At 45.4% G+C, this 13,607-nt stretch overlaps 1 protein-coding gene and 1 long non-coding RNA gene across 2 annotated transcripts in view; both read left to right on the plus strand.

Moving 5' to 3' along the window:
- LOC133262220 (uncharacterized) overlaps nucleotides 1–13,607 on the plus strand; it is a 296,646-nt gene that overhangs the window by 91,008 nt on the left and 192,031 nt on the right. The gene's annotated exons all lie outside the window — the stretch shown is intronic.
- LOC133262219 (palmitoyltransferase ZDHHC7-like) overlaps nucleotides 7,997–13,607 on the plus strand; it is a 50,379-nt gene continuing 44,768 nt past the window's right edge. The window contains exon 1 of the mRNA XM_061441181.1: nucleotides 7,997–8,080. The gene's annotated coding sequence lies outside the window, so the exon portion shown is untranslated. The remainder of the gene's footprint in view (nucleotides 8,081–13,607) is intronic.

Consider the following 13,607-nt stretch of genomic DNA (forward strand, 5'->3'; position numbering starts at 1 on the left):
TCATATTTTCAGCTCTCCATAGCTTGTAACATTATTAGAACTCGCACTTTAGCTCTCCTTCTACATGATTATACTTAATCCTTTGCTTAGATATACCTGGACTGTTGACTTGGGAAGCAGCCTAAACCATGTTGTTAGCAATGAAAAAAGACAGAGTAAGAAATATTCCAAATGCTCAAGGTTTTACAGACAACAAATGTGGGCAGAACCCTCAAAACACACATTAGGAAGTGCCTGTCTGCCTGCTGAATTCTCCTCAGAGTTTACCAGATCTGGTGTGGTAATGAAACCAGAAAAAAACTGACAGGTGTCCTTTATTAGCTCACTTGGGAAAAGGTGGGAGAAGGTGAGAAATTCTTTGTTCTCCATAGATCTCTTCTCAGGAATCAAAGTTTACTTTCACTTTCTATATTTAATAGCAGGCACCCCAGTAAACAGCCAGAGATTTCTGCTAGAAGCAGTGAAGCCTCCTCCATAAGACAGGACAGCTCATGTCCTCAGGAAATAACTGAGATCCACAATATTTAGTCAATCTAGAACAAAATAATCACAATGTTCATTGACACAAAATCATTTTTCCTACATTATTTGCCCATTTTCTCATCAGGGCAGACACAAAAAGCAAAAAGAGAGCAGATGAGAAGCAGTTTTAGAGAGAATAGGCCACTAAACTGCCAAAAACCTGCCTGTTGAACTTGAAAAACATGGCCTGTAGCTGATGTCAGGTACCTGCTCTACTTCTTTCACTGGCTGTCAAAACCTGTGTGGTGGAGGAAATGACCCAGTGAGGAAATGACCCAGTAAGGAAAGTCTCAGCAAAAACCCAAACAAGGCACCTTTTGCAAATCCAGGCAGTCCTGGGCATTTCTAGATCCTGCCCAGGAAGGCTTAATTTAACAATGCTGACAAAATTCCATAGTCTCCCATCTCCTATCTGCTTCCAAATCAAAACCACGTCAGACATTATAGGGTGGGTGTCTGCTGCTTCTCCCTCACTGCAGGACACCAACTCAGTATCACTGTTTTTACAGGGATGACAAGTCAGTCTCACCTCTGTGCATGGTAAAATCCTGGAGCAGATTCTCCTGCAAAGCATGCTAAGGCACATGAAAAACAACAAAGTGGTTGGTGACAACCAGCATGGCTTCACTAAGGGGAAATCCTTCCTGACCAATTTGGTGGCCTTCTATGATGGGGCTACGGAACTGATGGAGAGGGGCAGAGCAGCTGACATCACCTACCTGGACTTGTGCAAAGCATTCAACACTGTCCCGCACAAAATCCTTTTCTCGAAATTGGAGAGGCATCAGTTTGATAGATGGACCACTCAGTGGATAAAGAAATGGCTGGATGGCCCCAAGCAAAGAGTTGTGGTCAATATTTCATTATCCAGCAGGAGACCAGTAACAAGTGGTGTCCATCAAGTATCTGCGTTGGGGCCGGTCTTGTTCAACATCTTTGTTGGTGACATGGACAGTGGGATTAAGTGCGCCCTCAGCAAGTTTGCCAGTGAGAGCAAGCTGTGTTGTTCAGTTGATAAGCTGGAGGGAAGGAATGCCATCCAGAGGGTCCTTGACACGCTTGTGAGGTGGGCTGATATCAACCTCATGAAGTTTAGCCATACCAAGTGCAAGGTCCTACACCTGGGCTGGAGCAATCCCAGGCACAGCTACAGGTTGGGCAGAGAAGAGATTCAGAGCAGCCCTGTGGAGAAAGACTTTGGGGTGTTGGTTGATGAGAAAATGAACATGAGCAGGCAGTGTGCGCTCACAGCACAGAAAGCCAACCGTATCGTGGGCTGCAACAAAAGGAGCATGACCAGCAGGTCAAAGGAGGTGATCCTGCCCCTCTACTCTGCTCTACTGAGACCTCACCTGGAGTATTGTGTGCAGTTCTGGTGTCCTCAACATAAAAAGGACATGGAACTGTTGGAACAAGTCCAGAGAACAGCCACAAGGATGATCAGGGGACTGAAGGGAAGGAATGCCATCCAGAGGGACCTTGACATGCTTGTGAGGTGGGCTGATGCCAACCTCATGAAGTTTAACCATGACAAGTGCAAGGTCCTACACCTGAGTCGGAGCAATCCCAGGCACAGCTACAGGTTGGGCAGAGAAGAGATTCAGAGCAGCCCTGCAGTGAAGGACTTCGGGGTGTTGGTTGATGAGAAACTTAACATGAGCCAACAGTGTGTGCTCAGAGCCCAGAAAGCCAATTGTATCCTGGGCTGCATCAAAAGGAGCGTGACCAGCAGTTGGAAGGAGGTGGTCCTGCTCCTCTACTCTGCTCTCGTGAGACCTCACTTGGAGTACTGTGCACAGTTCTGGTTTCCTCAACTTAAGAAGGACATGGAACTGTTGCAACAAGTCCAGAGGAGGGCCACGAGGATGTGCCTTTAGCACCTCCCATATGAAGACAGGCTGAGAAAGTTGGGACTGTTCAGCCTGGAGAAGAGAAGGCTTCATGGAGACCTCATAGCAGCCTACCAGTGTCTGAAGGGCACTTATAATTTTGCTGGGGAGGGACTCTTCTTTAGGGACTGTAGTGATAGTACAAGGGGTTACAGGTTAAAACTTTAACAGGGGAAGTTTAGATTAGATGTAAGGAAGAAGTCCTTTACTGTGAGGGTGGTGAGGCACTGGAATAGGTTGCCCAAGGAAGTTGTGAATTCTCCATCCCTGGCATTGTTCAAGGATGGGTTGGATAGAGCCCTGGGTGAAATGGTGTAGTGCAATGCATCCCTGCCAAATGCAGGTGGGTTGGAACTAGATGATCTTAAGGTGCTTTCCAACTCTAATCATTCTATGATTCTATGTTTCTATGATTATTATTAATAGTAGTTGTTGTTGTATTTGTATTTTTCTCTTGAGAAACATGATCTCAGCGCACATTCTGCCCAGCTGTATGGAAGCGCCAAATGGGAAGTTGAGGCTGTTCCCCTGGAGAGGCACAGCCATGTGTCCAGGAAACCCTCCAGGTTAAGTGCTGTGTTGCAGGAGCAGTAGGTTTCAGGGTCACCCCCGGGTTTGTCAGGGAGCACTAGGGCCTTATCAGCAGCTGCTCCCCAAAGCTGAGGGTTTCCATCTCTTCAATTCAGATCACAGTTCCTATTGCAGGTTTCTGACCCTGTTTTCTCAGGCTCTCAGCTCCCACCACCAGGTCCAGCCCATCTGTCAGCCCATTTCATTTAAGACACCAAAAAATAAACCACAGTAAGCAACCTTCCAGCATCTCTTGTAAGTACAATTTCTAGAAGCTGTATTAATTAAGGCTTTGGGCTGGCTGTACTGCCACAGAAAAAATATGGACTCAGTCCAAGATCAATATGATCAGACAAAAGCCAATTATTGCAAAGCCTTAACTCCTTATATACTATTGCTTACAAACACAGTGATTTGGCATATTATGATTGGATACATGTCTTGAAGACCCTTAGCAACTAACATATATTTGGTTAAGCACAGGTGTGAGAACTTGACCTCGAAAGCTTGCCAACAGTCCACAGTTCTCATAACTCAGTGAATTCCAGCTGCTTCTTTTCTTGCTTGCTTAAGCTTCCTTGGGCCTCTCATGGCTTTGCTGTATCTTTCGGGATTATTCAGAGTTCATGTAATAATTATCCATTCTCCTGTGAGAACACTGTCTCCACACTGTACAATAGGTATTTTTATTCCTTTTGTAATTAACAAGTATTTAGTCTCATTTTCCTACACAAAAACTCCCCCAACCTCTCAGGGGTCGTTGAAGTGTAGCTGACCTTGCTTTGGAGAAAGATGTGCCCCTCAAAACCCATGCTTTCTTTTGTCTGCTGAGTGTTTTGACTCCCTATTAGCTCTACAGGCTTCTCAGGGGACTTCCTGTTACTTGAAATAGCATTTGTTGTATGTTTTTATGCCTCATCTCAACTGTCCCTCAGTTTGGTTTTGTAACCACCTCTGCTGTGGTCTGTGTTTAATGAATCAGTGCTTCTGGTTCTTTCGATTTTCTTCTCTGAATGCAACTTGTATTTAATAACCTCCTTATTTCTGCTGCTTATTTTGCCCTTTAGCTAAGCTTTTCTGATACTGATGTGTGCTTACTCCACCTCTATGATCATGTCTCTATCTATCCTTCAAAAGCTTTTATTGTCTTAGATGTTCCTTTTACCTCCTTAAAAAGCTTCCTTATTTTTACACAGTTGCCCTTTTTCTGAGACCAGGCACAACCATTCTGTATTGCTTTATTGCTATCTATAGACCACATCTAATCAAAATAAGAAGGGCAGGAACTAAAAAGCAGAAGGTACCAGAGATAAAGACAATGAGGTTCAGAAATGTATTTCTGTAAATCACCATTCTTCAGTTAATACTGAAGGGGTACATCTTAAAGTCAACCACACAGAGCAGGCAGAGAACCAGAGAAAAAAAAGGTTATTTTCTTACTTCAGATTATGTCATGGATGGGCTGAAAATGGTCTAAAAATAGGAGATGTTGCATAATGTTATCACCCTGCACCTGCAGCACAGCAGGAATGGTTCAGCACAGAGAAAGGATGCAAAGGAAATATATTATGAAAACCAGCTTTTATTTTTAGTTAGAATTTAAACCCAGTACTGACACCAAGCAGTATTCAATGGGTAAAATTCCACACAAATGACAAACCTTTGGGACTTCACAAATAATTAAACCCGCAGCAGATCTAGTCTGCTGGAGATGGAAGGGCCTTGGGCAAATGTCACTCTTGTAAACTCTCCCTTTTCTCCATAATGCAATCCATGAGCATCTTTACTGCCCTTTACCAAACTGCTAGACTCCTCATACAAATCATGTGAATTTCAGTATTTGCATTTCTAAGGGGAGGATAAATGGGGCATGAATATTTCATATGTTCCTCTGACATGTGAAGGATTCAGAAACTCCCCTAAGTCTCACCCACACACCAGTAAAGGTATTGTGGCTGCCTCTATGCAATCTGCAACAGAGATAAGTGCTGTTCCTTCCTATGAGGACAGGAAGCTCGGAAAAAAATTGATTTGTACAGTGTTATGTTTCAACATTTCTTAGGTAAATTGTTTGTGGACCTGAAGTTATCTCTGGCAAACAATTTATCTTGGTAATATCGTTTGCTGTGGAAACAGGCTCCAAAACAGCAGGGCTTGCAGAAGAACCAAAGTCCTGACATGTCTGGTAATGTTTTTAGCATGGCAAATACAATCCTGTGCACATTAAAACAAGTCTAAGACCTGCTCCCCATGCTTAACAAAGAAGTGGGAAGGAAAATATTCAAATGCTTGGTTTTAAGTCTGGGAGGAAATGAAGAAACTGCAATTGATGCATGGTGCTAAAAATACAGACAACAAAGAAAGCTGAATTTAAGAATTTCTGGTTAGCATAAGTTTGATAGATTGCTCTTGATCATCTGCAATATTGACCATCAAACTTCTCATTGTGCAGTGAACACTTTAAACAGCGCTACCTCTTTTAAACCCAGCTGCCTGGCAAGGGAAATTGGTATGCTAGGACTATATTCCATCAGAAAAAAAGTACTTTGGCACCCTGAGAAATCAAGGGCCTGCAAAATCAGATGAAGTGTGGCTCTGAGTTCCAAGCTGGTTCTCAGGATCTTTGCACTGCAGTGAGCACTGACTCTGTGTGCTGTGCAAAGCCACCCAGTGTTTCTAGCAACGTTCAAGCAGAAATCAAAGCAACATAAAAAAATGCATCACAGCCTTTCCTCCTCAGAGAGCTGCAAATGTAACTGGATTTTCAGAACTACATCCAGAAATAATGGCTAGACTCACACCTGTAGTATGCAACCCAGACATGCCTATACTTCAGGAAAACTCAGATCTCAGAGAGAATTTCCTGGTTTCAGCCTATATTTAAGTTATATGTCATTATATGTTATATATATATTTCTTTAAAAATTGTCAAATAAACGACTTGTCTTGTACAGCTTTTCTCCCTGCATTTGCATCTGGAGATGCTCTGTTTGCCAGTGTCATATGGCCAGTGTGACAAACGATATTTAGGCTACCTCAGAGCTGCAGAAATAAGTCATGCACCATCCAGTGGACAAACTCACTACTTACACTGCAGCGAGGAGTTAGTAAACATCAGTTCCACGGAAATCGATTGCAAAACTTCCACTGAATTAGAAGCTCTCAGGGATAAAGCATGTGTAGGAACTGCTGAAGTATACACACCTCCAGGGTGTGACAACATACAGAGTCCTGTCTAGTTGACAATGCTAAAAAAAAAATCAAGCCCAACACAGTACCTAACTTTTTTGTAGTTTCTGGGTAACCATCGTTACTGAGATAAAAGCTCAAGGACATCAAGTTTTCTCAAGGCTTAAGCTCACTATAATCAACACTGCACCCCCCTGTAAGCATGTACCCAAGAAAAAATGCTTTTCTTCATTTTGTTTTTACTCCTGGCTAAATGACATTAGTTATATTAAGGGAAAACATGGAGGGAAAAAGTTTTAGAAAAAGATCAGCCCTTATGATTTTGTGTCTATAGATGTTTACATACTTTCATTTGAATAGCGGAGATACTGGCATCGAAAATTTCTTTTTGCATGTGAAACCCAGCTGCTAGGAGATAGAAACCCAAGCTTTTCTGAAGTCCTTAATATTTCAGCACAGAAGCATTTGGAAATTAAAAAAAAAAAGGCAGAAGCACACAGGTATATGGGTAGCTGAATGTTGTACTTGCAGCATGCACAGCCACTCATGCACTTGCTGCCCAAGTCCCACTAGATGGTGTTCACGCTGCAAGATAAAAACGATGCAGAAACGTGCCCAAGATGCCGTAATTTTGTTTTGTCATCCTTCAGCGTTTTTATCTTTGTGTTTCAAATGCATCCTCAGCTCACACACTGCAAGGTTTAGTATTTTTCATCAAATTTTTAAAGCTACTGGGCATGTATTTTTCCTAATGGAAAATTCTGAATGAGTGTCATAAAGTAGTATTTCATAGAATCACAGAATGGTTTGGTTTGGAAGGGGCCTTAAAGATCATCCAGTTCGAACACCCTGCCACAGGCAAGGACACCTTCCACTAGACTAGGTTGCTCCAAGCCCCGTCCAACCTGGTCTTGAAATCTGCCAGGGATGGGGAAGCCACAGCTTCTCTGGGCAATCTGTGCCAGTGTCTCACCACCCTCATAGTGAAAAATTTCTTCCTAATATCTGATCAAAATCTCCCCTCTGTCAGTTTAAAGCCATTCTCCCTTGTCCTATCACCACGTCCTTGTAAAAAGTCCATTTTTTACTTCCATATATAACTGCCCAATTCAAGTCCTTATGTTGAAGCCTAGGTTGATCAACTTTAGTGAACACTCTTGACTTCAGTGCCAAATCACCCTCCTGAGACGCCCTGAAGTAACAAAGAACTGTAACAAACTACCCCCACAAAAACCTGTTTAGGCATAAAGGAAAAATCCCTCATAGAAGAACTGAAGAGAACCCCACTAGGTCTGTATTCTGTTATGGCAGGTGCAAGGGGATGTGCTGCTGCTGGTGACGAGGGCTTCGACGGGACGAGGCAGGACTGGCCAGGGGCCAGCTCCCCGGGGCAGCAGCACCACCATGGACGCAGGGAGGGCTTCACCCAATGGCATGGGCGCTTCCAGTGAGCACGGGGCCGGAGCCACCCTGCCAGCAGGCCCCACACTTTCACTCTGCAACAGAGGTACCACCCTCACATGACGATTGCTTGTCAATCTGGCGGGAAGAACGTGAAGCGGCAGAGCCTTGAGCGCACAGAAACTAAGAACACAACTCCCACCTCAGCCCTCCCAGGCTCACACACAGCCACGCCTTTCTCCGGCAGCCTGGCCAAAGACGTCCCCCTCGAGACGCGCATACACACAACTGGCCGCGGCCAGCGGTCAGCCCCTCAAGGGGCGGTGCCTGTTCAGCTCGGCAAGCTTGGTTTCCGCCTCCTGCGGGGCTGCACTTCCCGCTTCCGGGAGTTCTTGACTCTGCGGAGCGTCCGGGGACAGACGGACGGGGTTTGGCTCCGGCTTTTTTCATTGTGCTGTCGGTACGGCATCAGCTTCATCTCTGAGAGTAGTAGGGCCGCCGCCACTGAGGTAAATCCACTCCCGTTCCCTTCCCTTCCCGGGCCGCTGTCCTCTCACCGAGCCGGTTCCCCTCAGGGCGCCCGCCGCCGCGGATCCTCCTTTGCGCTCCCCCCCGGCTCTGGCGGAGGCCGGGCCCTGCAGAGAGGGAGCGTGGGAGTTCGGTGAAGCCTTGGCGAAGGACGGGCGGGGTAGGTTATCGGGATCAGCAGCCTCTCCGGGCAGGTCGGGCTGAGAGCTGGGCGCCCCTCAGGTCCCTGTCCTTTCTGGCGCTTGGTGCCAGGTCTTAACGGGGTGTTTCTCGGTCCTGGCTGTACTCCTGCCTCTATTTGGATTATTTAAAAATAAAAACCTGGCAGTAGCCATGGAAACAAGCTTAGGGAAGCATCCTTGTGCCCCAGCACTGCTATGTTGTAGAGTCTTAGCTGCTGCCATGGGAAGCTGGAAGTTGACGGAACAGCAACTGCTTGACACACCACGCTTTTCAGTGGTATCCTGGCTCTAGGGAGTTTTGTTGATTTCTGTGCTGTTAGTTTTCCTTATTTCCGGGAAGGAAGAACAGCGCTTAGAAGAAGAGGGAACACAAATAGTTCACACTGAGAAATGAGAGGGTGGGTTTGCACAGCACGTATGTGATCTATGCCGTAAAAAGAAAAAAGGATTGGGAGAGCATTGGCTATACTATAGTTTTATATGCCCATTTTTGTTGAAATAATACATGCATGTTCCAGCTGCTAAGTATGTAGGCTTCATCAAACTTGAATTTTCTTTTACAAGTCTTGACCACAAAGAGTGGTTGATGTCACAAAGTGCTATTGAAATGAATTGGCGTATATTGTAATTTTAACTGGAAACATTTAGAAAGGGTAGGATAACGGAAAGTGGATGAAAAGCAGGCCTTATTTAGGTAAACATAAGCTCGAGCTGCTATTAAGGGAGGTCCTGGGTTCAGCAGTAGCAGTCATGTTTCTTCTTAGTAGTTGCTGCAATGCTGTGTTTCTGACTTTCAGCCTGAGAACAACACTGATAACATCAATGGTTTTAGTTGTTGCTAAGTAATGTTTAAGCTGACCAAGGACATTTCTGAGTCTCATGCACTGCCAGGGAAAAGGGGAAGCCAGGAGGAAGAAGAGACAGGACACCTGACCCAAACTAACCAAGGAGCACGTCATGCCCAATATAGAAACTGGGGGCAGTTACCCTGAAGGCCCAGATCACTGCTCAGGTTGGGCTGGGTATCGGTCGGTAGGTGGTGAGTGGTCATATTCTCTTCCCTTGTTATATGCCTTGTCATTATTATTATTGGTGCCAGCAGGAGTGGTTTTGTGTTATACTTCAGTTACTGGACTGTTCTTATCTCGACCCATGGGAGTTACATTCTTTTGATTCTCCTCCCATCCCTCTGGGAGTGGTGGGAGGAAGTGGGGGAGTGAGCGAGCGGCTGCGTGGTTCTGGGTTGCCAGCTGGGCTTAAACCATAACAGTTCTTTGTGGTGCCCAAAGTGGAGCACGAAGGGTAGACATAACAGATCTGACCAGAATGTATCTAATCGTATTTGTTATAAGCTGATCTGTAGAATGGAGAGCAAAGTAGTGATCAGCAGTACCAGCACCCTTTAATAGCCCCTTATAGCCAGTCCCAAAATCTAACGGAGAGTGGAGAGACAGTAGACAATCGTGGCCTGAATGAAGTCACACCACTGCTGAGTGCTGCTGTATCAGACATGCTAGAACTTCAATATGAACTGGAGTCACAGGCAGCCAAGTGGGATCCCACAATTGATATTGCCAGTGCATTTTTCTCGGTTCCTTTGGCAGCAGAGTGCAGGCCACAGTTTGCTTTTACTTGGCGGGGTGTCCAGTACACTTGGAACTGACTGCCCCAGGGGTGGAAACAGCCCTGCCATCTGCCATGGACTGATCCAAACTGCACTGCAACAGGGGCAAGCTCCAGAACACCTGCAATACATTGATGCCATTATCGTGTGGGGCAATACAGGGGAAGATGTTTTTGAGAAAGGGAGGAAAATAATCCAAATCCTGCTGAAAGCTGGTTTTCCCATAAAACGGAGTAAGATCAAGGAACCTGCACAGGAGATTCAATTTTTGGGAATAAAATGGCAAGATGGATGTAGACAGATCCCCACAGATGTGATCAACAAGATGACAGCAATGTCTCCACCAAGTAACAAGAAAGAAACGCAAGCTTTCTTGGGCGTTGTGGGGTTCTGGAGAATGCACATCCCAAATTACAGTTTGATTGTAAGCCCTCTCTATCATGTGACCCAGAAGAAGAATGATTTCAAATGGGGCCCTGAGCAACAGCAAGCCTTTGAACAAATTAAATGAGAGGTAGCTCATTCAGTAGCCTTGGGACCAGTCCGGACTGTGCCGGATGTAAAATATGTACTCTGCACTGCAGCTGGGGAGAATGGTTCTACCTGGAACCTCTGGCAGAAAGCTTCAGGGGAGATTTGAGGTCAACCTCTCGGCTTTTGGGATCGGGGATACTGAGGATTTGAGGCCAGTTGTACCCTAGTTGAAAAAGAGATACTGGCAGCCTATGAAGGGGTTCTAGCTGCTTTGGAATTGACTGGCACTGAAGCACAGCTCTTCCTGGCACCCTGGTTGCCCGTGCTGGGCTGGGTGTTCAAAGGCAGGGTCTCCTCTACACATGATGCAACCAATGCTGCATGGAGTAAATGGGCTGCACTAATTACACAACATGCTCGAATCGGAAATCCCACTCATCCAGGAATTCTAGAAGCCATCATGGACTGGCCAGAGGGCAAAGATTTTGGAATGTCACCAGAGGAGGAGGTGGTGTGTGCTGAGGAGGCCCCACCATATAATAAACTGTCAGAAAGTGAAAAGCAGTATGCCTTGTTTACTGATGGGTCTTGCCATATTGTGGGAAAGCATCAGAGATGGAAGGCAGCTGTATGGAGTCCCCTATGACAAGTTGCAGAAACTGCAGAAAGATAGGGTTTGCTGAGGTAAAAGCCATCGAACTGGCCTTGGACATTGCTGAACGAGAAAAGTGGCCAGTATTTTATCTCTATAGTGACTCATGGGTGGTGTCAAATGCCCTGTGGGGGTCGCTGCAGTAATGGAAGCAGAGTAACTGGCAATGCAGAGGTAAACCCGTCTGGGCTGCTGTACTGTGGCAATATATGGCTGTCCGGTTGCAGAACCTCATAGTGAAGGTAAGTCACATAGATGCTCATGTACCCAGCAGTTGGGCCGATGAGGAACACCAGAGCAACCAGCAAGTGGTTAAAGCTGCTAACATTGAAGTGGCTCAGATGGACTTAGATTGGCAACATAAGGGTGAATTATTTTTGGCCCAGTGGGCCCATGACACTTCAGGCCATCTGGGCAGAGATGCAGCATACAGAAGGGCTTGTGATCGAGGGGTGGATTTAAGAATGGGCGCTATTGCCCAGGTTATTCACAAGTGTGAACCATGTGCTGCAACTAATCAGTCCAGGAGGTTAAAGTCTCTTTGGTATGGAGGACGATGACTGAAGTACAAATATCAGGAGGCCTGGCATATTGACTATATCATACTCCCGCCAATGTGCCGCGACAGGTGCCATGTGCTTACTATGGTAAAAGCAACCACCAGATGGGTGGAAACATATGCTGTGCCCCTCGCCACTCCCCCGAACACTCTCCTGGTCCTTGAGAAACAAATTTTGTGGCAACATGGCACCCCAGCGAGAATTGAGTCAGACAGTGGGACTCATTTCCGGAACAACCTTATAGACCTTTGGGCCAAAGAGCATGGCATTGAGTGGGTATATCACATCCCCTACCATGCCCCACCCTCTGGGAAAATCGAACGGTACAATGGGCTGTTAAAAACTACACTGACAGCAATGGGTGGTGGGACTTTCAAACATTGGGATGCACATTTACCAAAAGCCACCTGGTTGGTCAACACTAGAGGATCTTCCAACAGGGCTGGCCCAGCCCAGCCAGAACTTTTTACATATTGTAGAAGGCAATCAAGTTCCTGTGTTGCACACACCTGAGGAATTTGTTTGGAAGACAGTCAGGGTTATTCCTGCTTCAGGTAAAGGCAAACCCACTCATGCGATTGCTTTTGCTCAGGGACCTGGACATACTTGTTGGGTAATGCAGGAAGATGAGGAAGGCGGATGTGTACCTCAAGGGGATTTGATTTTGGGGGAAAACTGCCAGTGAACTCAACTGTATGCTGTTGTCTACTATGTAGCACTTTTATAGCCCACCAACTAGATGTCTTCAGGTCACCAGGGACTGACCCTGACTTCCCTCCAACCATCATCCCAACAAAGAATGAACTTTGATGAAACCAGATGAGCTCAGCAGTGACCAGACGAGTTCCAGTTTGAAGAAATGGAGCCTGACATCATGGACCTGACAAACTCAGCAGCTTTATAGGGATTGGTCCATGCACTAAGGAATCCTATCTCTCTGTTTGTGTTTGTGTGGAGAGATATCTATATATATATATGAGACAAGAGTGATGGTATATTGAAAAATGTGGGATCTGAGCATGACGTGAATGGTATGGAATAAGGGATGGATACTGTCCTGGGTTCAGCAGTAGTAGTTATTTTTCTTCTTTTTAGTAGCTGGTGCAGTGCTGTGTTTTTGACTTTCAGCCTGGGATCAATGCTGATAACACCAATGGTTTTATTTGTTGCTAACTAATGTTTACTCTGACCAAGGACTTTCTGAGTCTCATGCTCTGCCAGGGAGGAGAGGAAACCGGGAGGAAGCAGAGACAGGACACCTGACTCAAACTAATCAAAGGGGTATTCCATACCACAGCACGTCATGCCCAGTATATAAACTGGGGGAGTTACCCGGAAGGCCCACATTTGCTCCTTGGGTCAGGCTGGGTGTTGGTCAGTGGGTGGTGAGTGGTTGTATTCTCTTCCCTTGTTATTTCCCTTATCATTATTATTATTGGTGATAGCAGTAGTGGTTTTGTGTTATACCTTAGTTACTGGGCTGTTCTTATCTCAACCCCTGGGAGTTACATTCTTTCCATTCTTCTCCCCATCCCTCCAGGAGCAGGGGGAGGAAAGGGGTGGGGAGTGAGTGAGCATGCTTTTCTTGACACATAATGTTAAAGCTTAAATTTGTCTCCTGTTTGTTGATAGCACTTAATTTATACCATATCTTTGCTTGATAGAGACATCTGAAAAATAGTTCTATTTTCATAAAAACTGTCAAGGTTTCAAGTCTTGGTTTTGTTCCATGTTGGAACAACAACAAAGTCCTAGAAGGGTTTTTATGAAATTAACGTGTTCTTTGAAAATCTGATTCATGTAGTCCATTGCCATGCTAATTTAACCACTACCGTTGGTTTCCCTGAAGTTTGGTCTGATCTGACACCATGTTGTAAGTTATCCAATATATCTTTGTATCAGGATTTTGGTTTTTTTCAACACAGTAGCACTTTTGTCAACCAGTTTAGCTGCTTACTAACTTGCAGTGTTGTTTGTTGTGAACAGTGTACTAAACAGCTTTATTTCCATTCTGCA

The sequence above is a fragment of the Pezoporus flaviventris genome, unplaced genomic scaffold, assembly GCF_033815535.1.
Source record: "Pezoporus flaviventris isolate CSIRO_AGI_PZ_B2104156 unplaced genomic scaffold, CSIRO_AGI_Pfla_v1 ptg000199l, whole genome shotgun sequence".
NCBI classification, from domain to species: domain Eukaryota; kingdom Metazoa; phylum Chordata; class Aves; order Psittaciformes; family Psittacidae; genus Pezoporus; species Pezoporus flaviventris.